The sequence below is a fragment of the Lolium rigidum genome, chromosome 1, assembly GCF_022539505.1.
Source record: "Lolium rigidum isolate FL_2022 chromosome 1, APGP_CSIRO_Lrig_0.1, whole genome shotgun sequence".
Taxonomy (NCBI): Eukaryota; Viridiplantae; Streptophyta; class Magnoliopsida; order Poales; family Poaceae; genus Lolium; species Lolium rigidum.
In genome coordinates, this window is record NC_061508.1 from 351,823,837 (window position 1) to 351,840,981 (window position 17,145).

The 17,145-nt window shown below is 44.5% G+C and overlaps 1 pseudogene; it reads left to right on the top strand.

Annotated features, from left to right (window-relative positions):
• The first annotated feature begins 1,936 nt into the window (after positions 1-1,936).
• Positions 1,937-16,150, top strand: LOC124665155 (annotated as a pseudogene).
• Positions 16,151-17,145: the final 995 nt, after the last annotated feature.

Genomic DNA, 17,145 nt, shown 5'->3' on the forward strand with positions numbered 1-17,145 from the left:
AGAAAATGAAAAATAAAAAATTAAAAATTAAAAATTAAAAATTTAAAAAACCTTTTGTCTCGGTTGTTATTACGAGCCGGGACAAAAGATCCTCCAACCCAAACACCTGCATCGCAGCCACGTGGTGGACTTTATGTCCCAGCTGGTAACTAGGCCGGGACAAAAGGGTTGACCTTTTGTCCCGCCTCCGTTGTCCCGGGTGGCCGACCGGGACAAAAGCCTCTAACGGCCCGCGACAATAGGCCTATTTTCCACTAACGCGTCTTTTCAAAGGTTAAAGGTCTTGCATGTTTGATAGCTTGTGGAAGGTAATCAGCATTTCATGTTCTTATATTTTTTTCTTTACTGTCTAAGATCATTATTGCTATTGCCTTCTTAGTTATATCCATGTTGTAGTCATTTACATCATAAACTAGTAAATCACGTGCACTTTATCTATTAGGGTTGTGGTTGCACATGAGAATGCACTATCAGTGATTGAAATTAATGATGAATAAGAACAAGGCGTCAACAAGGAGAATTATGTACCATCGGCAGATTAGAGCAATTCAAAGCCAATTGTGGACTGCGAGTACTTTGGTAAAACACATTTTCTTCTTAAAAGCGGCACATATAGAGCATCTATGCAGTTGATCATTGCTTCTGCGTTTTATTTGGTACAACACTTCTACCTTATTAAGACCATGTCTACCGGCGCCCCTCAAATAGGCGTCTCGGCAGCTGCTCTCTACTTAGGAAGAGTTGTCCCATACCGGCGACTCTAAACCGGCGCCCCCAATAGCAACCAAAACAATCCCGGAAGAGTTGTCCCATACCGGCACTCTAAACCGGCGCCCCCAATAGCAACCAAAACAATCCCAAAATTAAAACTAGGCAGATTTCATTAATATTTGTACAAAGTTTGACATTAAAAAAAAAAGGTAAAACCTAATCTAATGAGGGTCATCGAACGCGCTGAGTCTAGGCTATCGGCGCCGTCACCACTGTTGCCTTCGGAGGACAATATATGTGCAAACAACTAAGTTGTTGTTAGGGACTTATTCTTATGTGCCCACCTATGTAGTAAGCTATGGGCAAGTTGTTTTCAGGTTTGTTCTTCGTTGTAGTATTCAACTGGGTGTCTGGATGCAACTAAATTTTCTGCGGACAGTTGTATTTATTTTGCTTCGTGGACCTGTGATTTTTTTTTTTTGCTACAAATCTATCTAAATTGCTTCAGTGTTCCATTGGTGTTCAGGACCTAGGGGTTTCATGGGGTGATGGAGGGGAGGGAGAGGGAAAGGACATGGGGTTGCATTTGGTTTCCTTGGGAGCCCTCAGTTTTTGTGCTTTCATGTCTTCATTTGTTCAGGTGGTGACGATCAATCAATGAGCTAGGAATCCGTTGTGATACTTATATATAGGAGGCAGAAAAGTTGTACGTATGGAGGCTCGCAGCAGACCAACCTTGGCCTAGGTGAGGGGCCGGGGTGGGCTGGGATTGGATGATGAAAACCTGTTTTTGCGTACCAAGAAGGTGGACGTCAGACACGAAAGGGAAGTGAGCACCATGTGGAATGCTTTTTTGGAGCAGCAGGAAGCGCGCCGGCGAAAAACCTGCCCGGACAAACGAGCACCGCCGGAGGCCGGCCGGCAAGACCAGGCCTGGGCTAGACGCGTCCTAATCCTAAAATAATGGAGAGTGGGAGGACGGGATTACAGGCCGGGGATCCAAAGCTGTAGCTGCTAAATTATGCCCATTTGGCATATCCTGCGCGCCTTCGATTGCTTGCTTAGTTAGCTTCAGATTCAGGTTAAAACCCATATCATTCCGTGGTGCCAATAACACGTAGACGAAGGTCCTGACACTGCCATGGCCCTCCGCTGCCTGAGCACCACTGAGGCGTGCTCACACTACATCGACAGGGTCCTCTTTCCAGTCCAATCCATGGAGAAAGACAGGAAGGACACCGGCCCCCCGCCGGTGTCGTGGGTGGAGAGTTCACTTGAGGCGGCGCGCCCGTACGCGATGCTCGCTCGTCTGGACAAGCCCATCGGCACCTGGCTCTTCGCTTGGCCCTGCATGTGGTATGCTTACTAGTTAACTACACTACCAGTGCTGCTGATATTACTATCTGTGAACACCGTTTTTCAATAGAATTGGGGTCACGCTTGAAAACGCAAATATCTGACCCAACCGGCAAAGAGGAAGGACAGTAAGGACGCCGCTAAAACTACCTACAATGAGTGTATCATATGTAGTTTCATGCATTTCCTGCATGCAAAAAAGCTAACATGGCATAGCAATTGATAATAGTAGTACTCGTAGATAGATACCGTATCATGATACGTAGAACTACAAAATTCAATATCAAATAGATCTTCTACGTACATATGTATTGAGATTCTATAAATTAATAATGAGTATATGATATCATGCATTGTAGAGTATCATGTGCATGATATTAATGATACTAGTATTTGATACAACCCATTGTGACCGGTCTAAGAATCCTCCGGGGCTCAACACTTCCAAGATCAGTCCCAGTTGTTTGATCAAATCGTTTTGGGCCGTTTGATCAGTTTCTATGTCTATTTTGTCTCAAATTCCGCTTTTGCTACACTGTAGGAAAAAAATAACTTGCTTTTGCTGCATTGAAGAAAAAACGGTTCGACTAAAAGTAAAAAGAAGAAGACCCATCGGACAAGGGATTTCACTGGAGACCTTTTTGCAAAAAACAATTATTCTGTTGTAGCAAACCCGATCTCATCGAGACTTCGCTGGAGACCTTTTAGCAAAACATTTATGGTACTATAGCAAACCCGATGTCATTGGAGAATCGACAGACACCTCGTAGAAAAATTCATGTACTAAAGTACTCCGATGTCTCTAACGAGTAGCAAAACAGCAAAACGAATTTTGTTACGATGTCTCTAACGAGGTCCTTGCTATTGTAGCAAAATAAACATTATACTAATACACCAAAAGCTCGCAGCAAGAAATTTTATACTAATATAGCAAAACTACATAACAGCTGTAGCAAAAAATATATAGTACATGCGATGCAAATCCACATGATGTATATATGGCGAATAACATAGAATAGTTGTAGAAAAAGAATCCTTCATATGATGCAAGAACAAAGAATTGTTGTAGCACAAAACTTTCCCCTATGATGCAAATCCACAGAGTTGTGGTAGCAACACCGACTCCCGCTCGCAACACCCGGCTCCGTTAGGCGCATGGGTGTGTTGGCCGTTGTCCTTGGGGTCATCGAGGGGAGCATAGCCGACATCGGTCAGTGCAGGTGTAGCCCATGGCCAGCAGCAGCCAGAAATCCTCGCATGCGGCGAGGGTGTCCACGTAGACCTCGGGTGCGAGGGAGGGGATGAGCTCAACGGTGCCTGGACGGATCCTCTCCTTGCCGATGTTGTGCGCCTTAACGGTCTGAGAAAGGGAGATGTGTGATAGGGGAGATGCAGGTGGACCTCGCGGCTGCAGCCCACAAATGATTCGGTAGGCGACGCCATGGCCGCACCTCGCATCGGCGTGTGGAGTACAAGACGTAGAGTGCACCGGGATGAGCTCGTGAGCCTCGTTTCCTCCTGGAGGAAGCTCCGGCCGGGGGAGCATCGGCGTCGGCCAAAACTCTCCTCTCCCCGTGTCTAGCCAAGCCTACGCCCCGTGTGTGAACCTCGCGATGGAGATAAACAAAAGAAAGAAGATAGAAGTGTCCGGACGTATCCTCCGAGGCTGCTCTAAGAGCAGCTCCAGTCGCGTCCCCCAAACAACGTTCGAAAAAATGATGGATCCAGCGTTTGGGGGATACCGCAAGGTGCTGTCGCTTTTGGAGGACGTCTGTTTCCAGCCGCATCCCCCAAACGAGGCCCCAAAACAATTAAAGAGTAGGAAAATAAAAAATAAAAATTTATTATGTTTTACAACTTCGAATGAAATTACCAGTTGATCTACCCTAGCCTACTCGTCGTCCTTCGGGGCACTCGATGGCCCCGCCCCGTTGTCACCTTCTCCTATGCGCCGAACTTGATGAGATCCCATTTCCCACAGGTGTGCCACCTGGAGCTGCCACCTGGAGCTAGACGCACATCACCATCGCCCACTCCATGTAATTTGTTAGGGTGAGCGTCAGGTACTAGGCACTACCCGAGCTTTCCCGCATGACTATCTTGCCGCCACCCGCGAAGCTGTGGCCACTCCATTGGGAAGAAGACACGGAGGGACGTCGACACTGGTTCACCGGCAGTTGCGAGTCTGGGAGCCGCTCCCCTTGTCAAATGCCGCCTTCACTTTTTCCGATAGTGTCCTTGACATAATGCTCTAATACCAGATGATGTTGCCAAAAAATACATGCACTCGCTCGCACTGTCTCTAATCTCAACCGCACACGATGGACACGATGGAGTTTTTTGTGCTGCGTGCAGTAATGCATCTTTTCTATATCATTCACCTTATTTTTGCGGTCAAGGAATGACCCGACAAAACGAACTTATCGGGCGTGCCATCCCACGTCCACTCGCCATGCTGGCTACACCTGGATATAAGTTCTAGAACATTACTTCTTAAAATACATTGTTGATTGCTCTTGCTAATTGTTTGGTTGCACTTTCATACAGGAGCAATAGAGCCTGCTGTCCTTTTTACTATTTATTCTTACCATGTTGTACATTACCAAGTAACAAGAGAAATCATCTAAATGTTTCATAACTCAAAACATGGTACCATCTTATGGTTTGTTAAAGCTTCATAGGAGACATTTTTAATGCATTTTGGCATTTTTTGTACATTTAGTTCAAACCAGATTTGTCTCCTGATTTGAAAAGCTCCTATAACCTTTGCTTTGTAGGTCAATAACAATCGCGGCAATGCCGGGGGAGCTCCCTGACTTGAAAATGCTCGCACTCTTCGGATGTTTAGCTATCCCCATGAGGGGAGCTGGTTGCACAGTCAATGATCTTCTCGACCGCGACATTGATAAGAAGGTTATTTGTGTATCTCCTTTATAATTTCTTCTAGTTGCATACAACACCCTTCAGAATTTCCCTGTTATTGGAAATACATTGAAGTTTTTCGAACCATGGATATACATAAAAGGATCAAATGCAGCTATAAATGTATTATATGATTACTTTTGAACTAATAATTTAGCACAATTAAGTGTCATATGTCATGATAAATAGGTTAAGTAATAGACTAAACAAAAAACTTAGTTAAACTCGTATAGAGAAATATTCTAACCAAGGTTCAAAAAATATTGGATATATTCTATGGAGATGCAAGTAGGTCACCATTAAGTACCCTGTACCCTAATGAGCTGTGAAAAATAAAGTAACTTTTCCAAAGTGATCATTTGATGGCATAAGTTAGCTCAATTTTTTAAACTGAAGTTGATAGAAGGTACTCTAACGATGACCCACTTGCATATATAAATGTCTCTACGTTGCATTACTTCACTCAAGTGGCTCAAGCGAAGAAGTGATGATGGACATGTTCCTCTTGTAGGTTGAGCGCACCAAAATCAGGCCTCTTGCATCAGGCGTTCTAACTCCTTCTCAAGGATTGTGCTTCCTCGGATATCAGCTACTACTTGTATTGGGTTTTGTTCTCCAACTGAACAACTTTAGGTAATCCCTTCTCCTTGCTCGTGCGAATGGAATGAAATTTATCTATTCCGAATGATCCAAAGTCCACCTAAGAAACAATCTATCATATGGCATTGTGTGGAATTCATATAAAGAAGCCCTACAAGTCTAATGTATGTCTACTGATCCATTTGGACATACTGATTTCCAAAAAAATCCAATGAAATGATAGTTTGTCAGATACATTTTGCTTCTATAATTATACAATACCACCTCAAAATTTGTCACGTTTCCTATGTAGCCGTGTTCTCTGGCTATCTTGGCTTCCATTGGTGTTTTCATATCCCTTGATGAAGAGGTTCACATTTTGGGTATGTGATAAGGTTTTACTAATGTAATGTTGCTTACAGAGAGTGAACACTTAAATTACTTCCAATGCAATTTCTAACAGCCTCAGGCATATCTCGGCTTCACATTCAACTGGGGAGCTTTGTTAGGATGGGCTGCTATCAAAGATAGTTTAGAGCCCACTGTCATCCTTCCATTGTACATTGCTGGGATATGTTGGACATTGGTGTACGATACCATATATGCACACCAGGTGTTCTTCCATATCAAATTGAGCAAACACATCTTATTTGGTTGACGTGGTATCTTATCATCATATGATAATGCATGTCAGGACAAACAAGATGACCTCAAACTAGGAGTTAAATCCACAGCCTTATGGTTTGGAGATTCAACCAAGCACTGGATTAGCCTCTTTGGTACTGCATTGATTGGTGGTTTAGCACTTAGTGGCTATAATGCCGAACTTGGTTAGTGATCATTATCAGACTGGTATTTATTTTATTTTTAAGTAACATGTATTGACTTCTTACATTAATCATGTTCCACAGCTTGGCCATACTACTATTTTCTGACAGCTGCAGCACTTACGGTTGGCATGGCAGATTTCAACTGTTGACTTATCTAACCGCGCAGATTGCAACATGAAGTATGATTTTCTAAATTGAAATCATTGTGATTTAGAACAAATGATATGACAATTGCTTTCTTACACCGCTCTGATGTTCTTGACCTGACTAAGTTGCATCCTTACTATGCAGATTTGTCTCAAATAAGTGGTTCGGAGCCTTGGTATTCAGTGGGATAGTTTTCGGTCGACTTGCATCATTCTCGATACATCAGGCGTGATGTGCTGCTAAGTGCAGTGTGTGGTCCAAAATGAGCATTTCTAAGTTCACCATTTAATAACATCGAAGTAAAGAAGATTTGTCAAAATTTACGGCATTTGGCTATCCACTTCTCCCCGAAAGAAGCACGTCGTCCGATGCCTGCCCGAGAGGTAGCGGCGGAGTTACAGCAAAATGGTCCAGGGTGCACAACATTTCTAGGTACAAGAAATGCAAAAAAAAAAATTTGTAAAGTAGGCAAAAACTTGAGAGCATACGGTTTCATAAAAAGAAGGAGTCAATGAAATTGTATCAGAACAGAGAAGTGGAAAGCAAAGTACTAATAAAATAGAGAGTTCACTTGCATTCGATGATTACGGTAAAATAGGAAACTAAAGTTAACATTGACTAACAAAATATGACTTGGTGCTGCCAGCATGCAGCATGGCTTCCTTCACACAAAAATATCATATGTCTGTCTCAGTTATCCCAGTAACCTATAAACTGAACAAACATGGAAAAACTTCAGCAAAAACTCTAGATAGTACATGTACAATGAGCAAATTAATTTACTCAAGTGGATGTGTTACCTTTTATAATTTACGACCTCTCAATTTCATGAAGCGATCAACTACCGGATCATTGGTGACTTTCTTCATTTCTTCTTTATCCACATAGCAAATAAGGTTATCACTCAAACTACCATCATTGAGATTTTCACAATCTTCATTGCCAAGAAGCATCTCTCAACTGTGGCAGTGGCAACAGGCAATACTAGTACAAGCTTCAATAGCCGGTTAACCAAAGGATGGCATAAATGCTTTCTTGTTTCAACTAATATACGGGAAAGCTCAACAAATATGATGACTAACATCCCTCAATTCTCCGGAATCAAAATCTTTGGGGTAGAGTTTGGCCAAACTCATCAAATTATCTGAATTAAAAATCATGGAATGAGTCTCTTGGACTCAAAGATGTGGACCAAACAAGCAATTTAGAAGTTGTCTCATTGAAGCGACCATCAAGCTCTTGAACTAGCCAGTCAAGAACGTCATTGAAACAATCCACTTGAAAATGGTGCTTGTTGGTAATTCCAGTTCTTTGCCTTTTGTTCTTTGGGTTAACATACGCTTCTTCCATTTCCAACTTCTCAAGATCATATATATTCATCACAAAATGCAAACACTTCATCAAGGAGAGGTCCCCATCCGTGTCCTCTAAGCTCACATAAGTGACTTCTTGTTGATTTCACGCACTTCATTGCATTCACTATGTCTTGATCTTTACGCTGGAGTGCTTGTGGCAAGATGTTTGTTACTATCAAAATAGTCAACATGAGCTGCAAATAGAACACAAAATCAAATGACTGAAAGTACACTAAAAGGCTCAATGCTTGGTCTCTATTTGTTCTGTCCGTGTCCTCCTCTTCCACAAATTTTAACACTTTGACAATTGTTGGGAACAAGTCGACCAAGCTTTTAAGTGTTTTATAATGAGAGCTCCAATGAGTGTCCCCTGGCCTTTTAAGGTATTGCTCTTGGTTTATGTTGAAATATTGGGCCTACACTTAATGGCCCATACTAGATTTCAGATTTTCCTATAAATCTCAAAGTCCACATAGTGGAAGCCTTGTGAGTTTGAGCCCAAGTTGGTGGCAGCTCACTAGGGAGTGGCAAGAGGTGGGAAGTTTAGTCCCACATGGAAAGTTGGGAGGAAGTTAGACCACCTTATAAGGTGGGTTGTTCCACCACTAGTAAGTGAGTGAGAATAGGAGTGCTACACGCGCGCGCTCCTCCTCCTCCTCGCTCGTCTCGACTCGACGCGACGCGACGCGACGCGCGCGCCGCGCTCGTGGTGAGTGGATTGAGCCTCGAGCCGATACTTTCCTTACTTTTTGCAGCTCAGGAAAACGAACAGAGTCCTAGACGGACGCGTCGCAGTTAGTCGGTTCGGGTCGCTCCCGGATCGTGGGCTATCTGTAACCGACTCGAAACGTTCATAATCTCCTGCCCGGCTACCGCATAATAACATCCGATACACGAGTTAGGGTTTCCACCTCTCTCTGCTTGCGCCGCCACCATAGCCTACTCCATCCCGCGCGCCGACGTGCATCGGCGAACGGGAGAGCAGGTCTCCGGAACCGCTCGTCCTTGCGATCCTGTACGGGAGAGGGCGAATTAGGTTTTTGGGAAGCGCTCTGCGCGACTGCTCAAACTCTTCATCACGGGTCGCCTTCCGTCCAAGTCGGGCGGTGCTGCCTACCGCCGTCTTCAACGCCGTCTACTACGACCCGTTGTTCCCGTCATCAACAACGTTGTCATCAACAACGTTACTGCTGCAACATCGTCTGCTACACCTTCACCGCCACCTCCACCAGATCGGTACGTGCGACATATCTCGATCTGTTTAGCGATGGATGTTGTACTGTTTGCTCTGCTACTGTTCATGTTGATCACTGCATCTAGTATGTTCGAGTTTCACATGTTAGTAGTTATTGTTGTCATGCTTAATATTCTGGAATTAATCATGGAAATTGTACCTAATTATCCAACAATCCAAAAACCTAATTGTAGGCAATTTCCTGAGTTAACAATGGCTGGTTTTTCCGATGCACTGAGGCCGGATAAGTTTACCGGTGTGCACTTTAAGAGGTGGCAGGTTAAGGCCATGCTCTGGCTTACTCATCTGAAAGTGTTTGAAGTTACTGATGGTTTACCTGAAGGAACTATATCTGACCAAGATCAGAACAAGTTCAAGGAAAACAATACTCTCTTCGTCGGATGCGTTCTGAGTATTCTTGCAGATCGTCTGTGTGATGTGTACATGCACATAACAGACGGTAAAGAGCTATGGGATGCACTCGAATGCTAAATTCGGTGCAACCGATGCAGGCAGTGAACTGTACATCATGGAGAGCTTCCATGACATCAGGATGGTAAACAACCGTTCGGTAGTCGAACAAGCTCATGAGATACAATGCATTGCGAAAGAGCTTGAACTCCTTAAGTGTGCCTTACCTGACAAGTTTGTGGCTGGATGCATCATCGCTAAGTTGCCCCCTTCATGGAGGAACTTTGCCACAACTCTCAAACACAAGAGACAAGAGATATCAGTTGAAAATCTGATAGCGTCTCTTGATGTTGAGGAGAAAGCTCGGGCTAAGGATAATACCGAGAAAGGAGAGGGTCGAGTCTAGCGCCAACATGGTGCGGAAGAAACCCTACAGCAAGAACAAAGGGAATAACAAGCCCTCCTTCAATAAGCCTATGAAGACTACAACCTTCAAGAAGAAGAAGATGATAAACAAAGCAGATCTGAGCTGCTTTACCTGTGGAGAGACTGGCCACTTTTCTAAGGACTGTCCAGAGAGGGTAGACCGCAAGAAAAAGGCGAGGCAAGTCAACACGGTGACCGCTAGCAATGCTGATGGGTACGGTAATCTCTTACTGTTCCTTCGGTATTTCAATCTCCATGTTGGTGGATTGATACAGGTGCTAATGTTCATGTGTGTGCTGACATATCCATGTTCACTTCTTACCAGGTCGCCCGGGATTCTTCCGTCTTGATGGGGAATGGGTCACATGCTTCGTTCGTGGTGTTGGCACGGTAGATCCGAAGTTCACTTCGGGGAAGATCGTGCAGTCGAGGAACGTGCAGCATGTCCCTACTATGAACAAGAATCTCGTTAGCGGCTCCCTTCTATGCGAGAGATGGGTTTAAGGTTGTTTTAGAGTCGAATAAAGTAGTTGTTTCCAACTTTGGACAATTTATTGGTAAAGGCTATGAGTGCGGAGGCTTGTTCCGCTTTTCGCTTTCGATTTCAGTAATAAGTCCGTGAACCATATTTGTGGCAATGTTAGTGATGATACCGGTGTTTGGCATTCTCGTTTATGTCACATTAATTTTGGTTTAATGTCTCGGCTATCCAGTTTAAGTTTAATTCCGAATTTCACCATTGCCAAAGGTTCTAAGTGCCATAGTTGTGTGCAATCAAAGCAACCTCGGAAGCCTCACAAGGCGGCCGAGGACGAAACTTGGCACCTCTAGAACTCATACATTCCGATCTATGCGAGATGAATGGTGTGTTGACAAAAGGTGGAAAGAGATATTTCATGACATTGATTGATGATGCGACTAGATTTTGCTATGTTTATTTGTTGCGAACTAAAGATGAAGCTTTAGACTACTTTAAAATTTAGAAGGCCGAAGTTGAAAATCAACTAGAGAGAAAGATCAAGCGTCTTAGGTCGGATCGTGGTGGCGAATATTTTCCTAAAATCTTTGATGAATTCTGTGAGGAACATGGCATTATTCATGAGAGGACGCCTCCCTATTCACCCCAATCAAACGGGGTTGCCGAGAGGAAAAACCGCACGCTGACCGACTTGGTGAATTCCATGTTAGCCACTCGCTGGTTTATCTAAGGCATGGTGGGGGAGGCTTTATTGACTTCATGTCATGTCCTGAATAGAGTTCCTAACAAGAATAAAGATAAAACCCCTTACGAGGAGTGGGCTGGGAGAAAACCATCACTTTCGTATTTGCGCACATGGGGATGTTTGGCGAAAGTCAATATTCCAATTACTAAGAAGCGCAAACTTGGACCAAAGACAGTGGATTGTATCTTTCTAGGTTATGCTCCTCGGAGTGTAGGATATAGATTTTTAGTAGTTCAATCCGAGGTACCCGATATGCATGTTGATACTATTATGGAATCTCGTGATGCAACATTTTTTGAGAATATGTTTCCTATGAAAGATATGTTTCCTTGAGATAATTCCCGAGTCTAGTACATCTAATGAGTATTTTGAACAATCACATGAGAATGTTACTGAGAAGGATGACAATGAAGCTCCTAAACGGAGCAAGAGACGAAGGATTGAAAAATCCTTTGGTGATGATTTCATTGTGTACCTTGTGGATGATACTCCCACGTCCATTGCGGAGGCATATGCATCTCCGGATGCGGATGATCTGGAAAGAAGTCTGTCCATAATGAGATGGACTCGATTCTTTCTAATGGAACTTGGGAGCTATCGGAACGACCCCATGGATGCAAGCCTGTGGGCTGCAAATGGGTGTTCAAGAAGAAGCTAAGACCCGATGGTACTATTGAGAAGTACAAGGCGCGGCTTGTAGCTAAAGGCTACACACGAGAGAGAAGGCGAAGATTACTTCGATACCTATTCACCTGTCGCTAGACTTACCACCATTCGAGTATTACCGTCCATGGCTGCCTCCTATGGTCTTATCGTTCATCAAATGGACGTAAAGACAGCCTTTTCTTAATGGAGAGTTGGAAGATGAAATCTATATGGATCAGCTTCGATGGGTTTGTAGTAAAAGGTGAAGAAAGAAAGGTGTGCAAGTTGCTGAAATCTTTATATGGCCTCGAAACAAGCACCTAAGCAATGGCATGAGAAGTTTGACGTAACTTTGACTTCGTAGGCTTTGTTGTCAATGAGGCTGACAAGTGCGTTTACTATCGCTATGGTGGGGGCGAAGGTGTTATACTCGTGTTTGTATGTGGATGATATTCTGATATTTGGTACAAACATGAAAGTAATACACGAGGTCAAGTCTTTCTTGTCAAAGTGCTTTGATATGAAAGATCCGGGAGAAGCCGATGTGATTACGAACATCAAGCTTATTAAGAACGAGAGTGGGATTACTCTAACACAATCCCATTATGTTGAGAAGATCTTGAGCCGGTTCGGCTATATTGATAGCAAGTCTTCTCCAACACCTTATGATCCCGAGTGTGACATTACGCAAGAACCGGAGGATTGCCGTAGATCAACCGAGATACTCTCGATTGTTGGCTCACTCATGTACTTAGCGAGCGCGACTAGACCGGACATCTCTTTTGCTGTTAGCAAGTTGAGTAGGTTCATGTCAAACCCGGGTACTGATCATTGGCATGCACTTGATAGGGTCATGCGCTATCTATGTGGTAAATGAGTTATGGGATTCACTATTCAGGGCACCCAGCTGTGCTTGAAGGATATAGTGATTCAAATTGGATCTCAGATGTAGCTGATCTGTACGCCACAAGTGGGTATGTATTTACCTTTGGAGGTGGCGCAGTATCATGGAGATCTTGCAAGCAAACCATATTGACGAGGTCAACTATGGAAGCAGAACTTCATTGCTTTAGACACAACCACTCGTTGAATCGGAATGGTTGCGTGAGCTCTTGATGGACTTGCTCGTGGTTGAAAAACCTGTTCCGGCAATCCTTTTGAATTGTGACAATCAAACCGTAATTGTCAAAGTGAACAATTCTAAGGATAACGCGAAGTCATCAAGACACGTCAAGAGACGTTTGAAGTCCGTCGGAAATTGCGAAACTCCGGAGTAATAACTGTTACATATATTCAAACAGACAAAAACCTGGCAGATCCCTTTACAAAGGGACTATCACGTAATGTGATAGAAAGTGCATCGAGGAGATGGGTTTGAGACCCGTTGATGTTACACCATAGTGGTAACCCAACCTTTGTGATCGGAGATCCCGTGAATTAGGACCTAGGAAGAACAAACTAATGGTTTAATTGAGGAGAGTATTATGTAACCCTCTCTATGTGAAGATGCACAACTCTCAATTGCTGTAAGGCAGGTTGGTAAAAGCCTTAATGTGTTTATGTTGGCTATTTTAGCAAAGATGTTGTCCTACTGAGCATTCTTGAAATAACACACCTATATGAGTCCGATTGTTAAACGTCGCAATCTATGAGATTTGGGTGATCTCTAGTAAACTCATGAAGAGACCACGAAGTATGACGCATATGCTTCACCCGCGGGGTAGGCTACTGGCAGCCATGTACTGGTCATGACTTTGAGTGAAACCTTGTTCACGCAAAACTTGCAATTCAAGGCTTAGTCCATTGTTCAAGTGTGAATGGATGTAGCTTAAGGTTCTAGGCGGAAGTTCAACTTAACGGTCTCCGCTGAAACACCTGGTATATAAACAAGCGAGTGAGTATTGGTAAATCTCTAAATGGGGATTTGAGATCCGGTGGGGGATTGTTGAAATATTGGGCCTACACTTAATGGCCCATACTAGATTTCAGATTTTCCTATAAATCTCAAAGCCCACATAGTGGAAGCCTTGTGAGTTTGAGCCCAAGTTGGTGGCAGCTCACTAGGGAGTGGCATGAGGTGGGAAGTTTAGTCCCACATGGAAAGTTGGGAGGAAGTTAGACCACCTTATAAGGTGGGTTGTTCCACCACTAGTAAGTGAGTGAGAATAGGAGTGCTACACGCGCGCGCTCCTCCTCCTCCTCGCTCGCTCGTCTCGACTCGACTCGACTCGACACGACGCGCGCGCCGCGCTCGTGGTGAGTGGATTGAGCCTCGTGGGCTATCTGTAACCGACTCGAAACGTTCGTGCGACGTGGGCGTGGCCCACGTTGCCTAGGGTTTCCCGAGCCTATATAATCTCCTGCCCGGCTACCGCATAATAACATCCGATACACGAGTTAGGGTTTCCACCTCTCTCTGCTTGCGCCGACACCATAGCCTACTCCATCCCGCGCGCCGACGTGCATCGGCGAACGGGAGAGCAGGTCTCCGGAACCGCTCGTCCTTGCGATCCTGTACGGGAGAGGGCGAATTAGGTTTTTGGGAAGCGCTCTGCGCGACTGTTCAAACTCTTCATCACGGGTCGCCTTCCGTCCAAGTCGGGCGGTGCTGCCTACCGCCGTCTTCAACGCCGTCTACTACGACCCGTTGTTCCCGTCATCAACAACGTTGTCATCAACAACGTTACTGCTGCAACATCGTCGCTACACCTTCACCGCCACCTCCACCGGATCGGTACGTGCGACATATCTCGATCCGTTTAGCGATGGATGTTGTACTTGTTTGCTCTGCTCATTGTTCATGTTGATCACTGCATCTAGTATGTTCGAGTTTCACATGTTAGTAGTTACTGTCGTCATGCTTAATATTCTGGAATTAATCATGGAAATTGTACCTAATTATCCAACAATCCAAAAACCTAATTGTAGGCAATTTCCTGAGTTAACAATGGCTGGTTTTTCCGATGCACTGAGGCCGGATAAGTTTACCGGTGTGCACTTTAAGAGGTGGCAGGTTAAGGCCATGCTCTGGCTTACTCATCTGAAAGTGTTTGAAGTTACTGATGGTTTACCTGAAGGAACTATATCTGACCAAGATCAGAACATGTTTGCTGACTCATGCGTGGAACATTTGGTGTCACCAGTATCTGATCATTGTCCAGTGCTTATTCGTTTGATGCAGGAGAACAAGGAAAAGGCGCGCCAACCCCGACGACACTATGAGGTATGGTGGGAGAGGGATGCTGAGTTACCAGAGCTGATTGTAAAGGCATGGGACGAGTCAGGTGAGAAACGTGACCTGGGGAGCATACGTAAGAGCCTGGACAATATTATGGTGTGCTTCAAGCATGGAGCAAAAAGAAATTTGGCAACCTTATACATGAGCTCGGTAAATGCAGGAAGGAGCTAGAGACACTCATGCGTACAAACGGGGACCGAGATGACATTAGGAAAGTATCAGATCATATGAATGAACTTCTATATCGCGAAGAGATGTTGTGGCTGCAAAGGTCACGGATTAACTGGTTAAAGGAAGGCGACCGCAATACAAAATATTTTCACCAAAAAGCTGTTTGGCGAGCAAGGAAAAATAAAATTAAGCGGCTTAAAGATGCGGATGGAGTATGGCAGGAAGTTCCATCAGATATGGAAAGAATGGCAACATCATATTTTAAAGAGCTTTTCACTCGAGACCCTAACTTAAACTTTGATGAATTGCTTGGCTTGCTGCAGGAACGGGTGACAGGAGATATGAATGACAGCCTATGCAAAGAGTTCTCTGAGGAGGAGATTGGAGATGCCTTATTCCAAATAGGGCCTCTAAAAGCTCCTGGTATCGATGGCTTTCCAGCGTGTTTTTATCAACGAAACTGGGATACCATGAAGGCTGAGGTGGTGAATGCAGTTAGACTCTTCTTCCTAACAGGTCAAATGCCTGAGGAGGTAAACGATACAGCCATTGTGTTAATTCCTAAAACTGAACACCCTGAAACCCTGAAGGATTTCCGGCCTATTAGTTTATGTTCAGTTCTCTATAAGATCATCGCCAAGTGTTTAGTTAATAGGCTGCGACCAATTTTGGGCGACATCATCTCCATTAACCAAAGTGCCTTTGTTCCGGGGCGACTTATTACGGATAATGCACTGGTAGCTTTCGAGTGTATTCATTTCATTGAGAACAACAATAACCAGGAGAATAATTTTTGCGCCTACAAGTTGGACCTGTCCAAAGCTTATGATAGGGTCGACTGGGGTTTTCTCAGGAAAGCGATGGAAAGAATGGGTTTTGCTCACGGTGGGTGGACTGGATAATGTCATGCGTCACCACCTGTGAAGTACTCGGTGAAATTCAATGGGACCCTTCTGGATTCGTTTTCCCCTTCTCGAGGTCTTCGACAAGGTGACCCCCTCTCTCCCTTCTTATTTCTTTTTGTCGCTGATGGTCTTTCGGCCTTGTTGCAAAGGGAAGTACAGGACCAACACATCCGACCGCTCCGGGTTTGTAGGCGAGCACTGGTGTCTCACATCTCCTCTTTGCGGATGATAGCTTATTGTTTTTCCGTGCAAATGCGGAGGAGGCGACGAGGGTCGGCATGGTTCTGTCCAAATATGCTAATAGCACCGGGCAACCGATTAACCCAAGTAAATGCTCCATCCTTTTTGGAGATTCATGTGGCCGGGCCGTGAGAGAGGAAGTAAAGCAAGTGTTACGGGTGACACAAGAGACTTTTGAGACTAAATACCTTGGGCTGCCAACACCGGAGGGACGAATGAATAAAGGGAAATTCAAGAGCTTGCAAGAAAAGTTACTCGAAGCGTCGATACAAGTGGGCTGAAAATTATTTGTCACAAGGAGGCAAAGAAGTTCTGATTAAAGCAATAGCGCAAGCTATACCGTGTATGTTATGGGTATCTTCAAGCTTCCCTTTGGCTTGCTAGATGAACTCACGAAAATGATACGTAACTTCCGGTGGGGAGCGGAAAAGGGAAGCGAAAGACACACTCGGATTTCATGGGACGAGTATGTTGCGACCCAAGGACCAAGGAGGAATCGGGTTTAAGGACATGCGTCTTTTTAACCAAGCGCTCTTGGCTCGACGAGCTCGGGAGGCTGTTACAGCAGCCGGATACTCTCTGTGCGCAGGTCCTCAAAGCAAAATACTTCCCACAGGGGCTTCTCACGGATACGGTCTTCCCAGGCAATGCCTCTGCAACATGGCGTGCCATCGAGTATGGCTTGGAGCTGCTGAAGAAAGGCACAATCTGGAGAATTTGTAATGGAGCGAGTGTGCGAGCATGGCGCCAAC